The 3,234-nt window shown below is 45.2% G+C and overlaps 1 pseudogene; it reads left to right on the forward strand.

Moving 5' to 3' along the window:
* Positions 1-2,251: 2,251 nt before the first annotated feature.
* Positions 2,252-2,755, forward strand: LOC101566950 (annotated as a pseudogene).
* Positions 2,756-3,234: the final 479 nt, after the last annotated feature.

A 3,234-nucleotide genomic window follows, 5' to 3' on the forward strand; every position in this document is an offset into this window, starting at 1 on the left:
TTACAATTTAAAGCAAATAATATTACACCTTATCAAGGAAAGCATTCAATAATATTTGTCTGTGCAAATTGTGTAAGATCTTCATTATCAAGCCTAAAATGACTGGCAAGTTTTGTGCGCTGGCCTTGACTTATGTTAGGCATCCTTGTCACGATTGTGTGGATAAAGCTCGGACAACTGTTGATCTAGTCATGTACCAAAAGACGTAGCTGGGTCTGTTTCACATACACAGGTAGAAATACTCTACAGCTATCTTCATTTTGTCTTTTCATTTCTCTCATCCACCCATAGACAAATAGATGGATTTGAAAATTTTGTTGCCTGAGGAAATGAAATCAGATTTAGCTTTTCCCCATTATGCTGTGTAGTTTTTCACTATGTTTTACGTTAGCTACTCTCAGCTATATAAGTCTCTTCTTGCTTTCTGGGTGATAAGAATTTTATTAGGCATATCCCATGTTTACAAAAACACAATTTATCAAGGCTAAATCTTGGAAACAACCCAAATGCCCACCAACTGAAGAATGGATAACAAAGATGTGGTATTTTGACACAATGGAGTATTATTCAACTATAAAAAGAATAAATTTGAGGCATTTATAGATGAATGGATGCAACTAGAAGTGATATTCTTAAGTGAAATAAATTAGACCCACATATATGAACATTGTGTTATATCCCTTGTATAAGAACCTTTCAAATAAAATTTGAAAGTTACAGTAGATATAATAAAGCAGAAAGAATTTGAATATAGGGAATAAACAATTGAGATGAGGAAAAGATAGGAATAAAAGGAAGGAAAAAAATCAAATAATTATATATACAGGGTAGCTAAAATGATTGTACTACTAATTTCTATCAGTTTTTTGCTGGTAGCAGGGTCTCACTACACAGCTAAGACTCATAATGATCCTCCTGTTTTCAGTTTTGCCAGCTCTGAGGTTATAGGTGTGCACCTCCACACACTGTCTGGCTCAACATGCCCAGGGATGGGGGGCATGTCGTGCTGGGGATTGAACCCTTGTGTAAGCAGGTACTTAGTCCACTGAGTTATCTCAACTGACCAATGCTATGCTTTTTGCAGATTTCTCTTTCCCCACTTGCCAACTTTTCCCATTCTTTTTTAGTTGCCTATACTACCTGCATCTTAATTTTTTTTGTTTGATCTTACTTTATTTTGTTCTTTACATTTTTCTTATTTTTTTTCCCCTCCCCTCATAACTGGGGGTTGAACTCAGGCCCTTTGGCATGCCAGGCAAATGCTTATTCTACTGAGCCATCTCCCTGGCCCCCATTTTTCTTAGTTTTTAAAAAATTTTTTCTCAATTGTTTTAAATGTATTTAGTACAGGTCTACAGGGTCTCACTGCATAGATCAGAATCATAATGATCCTCCTGTTTTCAGCTTCCCAAGCACTGGGATTACAAGCATGCACCACCGCACCCCAGTCTCCATCACTATCTCAGTGCGTCCTGGGGGTAGGATGGGGCTGGCACAGCATGATGGGAATTGAACCCCGACCCCTGCTTCTGTCTAAGCAGGAATTTTTCTCAATTTTAACTTGAATATCTCTACTACTTCATGTCAACTCTCATGATTTTCATATGCAAGTGTGCCTTTAAAATCTCCAAATGATCTATGTAAAGGAGTCTTCTTGACTCGTGAAAAGAAGGAACTGCATTATTCTTCCAATTATCTTTAATTTTAAAATCATCCTTTTTTTATTATTTCTTACAAGTAGCTATATTAATTTGTTTTAGCCTTTAGTCTGTGTGTTTTTGTAGGACACTGTTCATTATCCCTAGTTTACACCACAGGCTAAGCATTATTATTAGGAGATCTACGTGAGCAGGAGTAAGTGAGTCACTTCCAGCACAGGGCAAACCCCCTGTAGTACTTGAGCTCATTATGTAGAACAGGCTGGCCCCACACTCACAGCAATCCTGCTGCAGCCTCTTGCTTGAGTGTGGACTTACAAGCGTGTGCCACCATACTGACCAGTAGTTGTTTTAGTTGTCTTTCCAGCTAATCAAATACACAATTCTAATTTTCTGAATGCCAGGTATAATTTTGACTGCCAGTGATCCCTGGCAGCACTAAGAAACTGGAAGCACTAAAAAAGATAAATATTTCTATTTTTCTACATTATCATGCACTTAAAAATACACCCAGTCTCCCCACTCGGGCAGAGGGCAGCAATGTAGCCAACGCCGTCCTAGACCAGGTGGACTGCATCATGCTGTCCAGGGAGATGGCCAAGGGTGACTACCTGCTGGAGGCCGTACACAGGCAGCACCTGATTGCCCGGGAGGCAGAGGCTGCCATCTATCACTCAAAATTGTTTGAGGAGCTGCGCCGCCTGGCCCCCATTGCCAGCGACCCCACAGAAGCTGCCACCGTGAGTGCTGTGGCGGTCTCCTTCAACTGCTGCAGCAGGGCCATAATCACGCTCGCCAAATCCGGCAGGTCTGCCCACCAAGTGGCGTGGTACCGTCCACCGGCCCCCTTCAATCGCTGTGACCTGCAATCCTCAGACGGCCTGCCAGGCGCACTTGTACCGCGGCATCTTTCCTGTGCTGTGCAAGGACCCTGTGCAGCAGGCATGGGCTGAGGACGTGGACCTGCGCCTGAACTTGGCCGTGAATGTCGCAAGGCTAGAGGCATCTTCAACACGGTAGATGTGGTCATGGTGCTGACTGGGTGGCAACCCGGCTCCGGCTTCACCAACACCATGCGTGTTGTGCCCTTGCCCTGAAGGGCCTGGAGCTGCTCTCAGCCCCCTTTCCGGACCCCTTCTCCCAATCCATCCTTTAGGCCAGCAATGCTTGTAGTGCCTCCCTCCGGACTGGAGGTGGTGCGGCACCGGTGAGCTGGGCACACTGGGAAGACTGTCTCTGTAGTTAGCCCTTAACTTGGCACAGTGGCCCGGAGCTGGCTGCCTGGGATGTGTCCTCCCCCAGCAAGGGACTTTGAGAAAGGTGGCCCCCGGAGCTTGCTGCAGGAAGGCAGCAACTTCTCCTCCTTTGCGTGTCCTGTTGAGTTCCTAAAGAAAGGAACCCAGCAAATGTCAAGAACCCAGCTGTGGTGGCCAGCACGGGGACTGAGGGCGTGGGACAGCAGATCCGGTGTGCTAGACTGGTCCTGACCCCAAATGCTCAGATTCCCTCCCCACTCAACCTGTGCACAGTTCTCTGCGGCAATACCCGTGCCCCCACTCAGCCCACCACCTCCAGG

Source organism: Octodon degus, unplaced genomic scaffold (assembly GCF_000260255.1).
Source record: "Octodon degus isolate 3935 unplaced genomic scaffold, OctDeg1.0 scaffold00294, whole genome shotgun sequence".
NCBI classification, from domain to species: Eukaryota; Metazoa; Chordata; class Mammalia; order Rodentia; family Octodontidae; genus Octodon; species Octodon degus.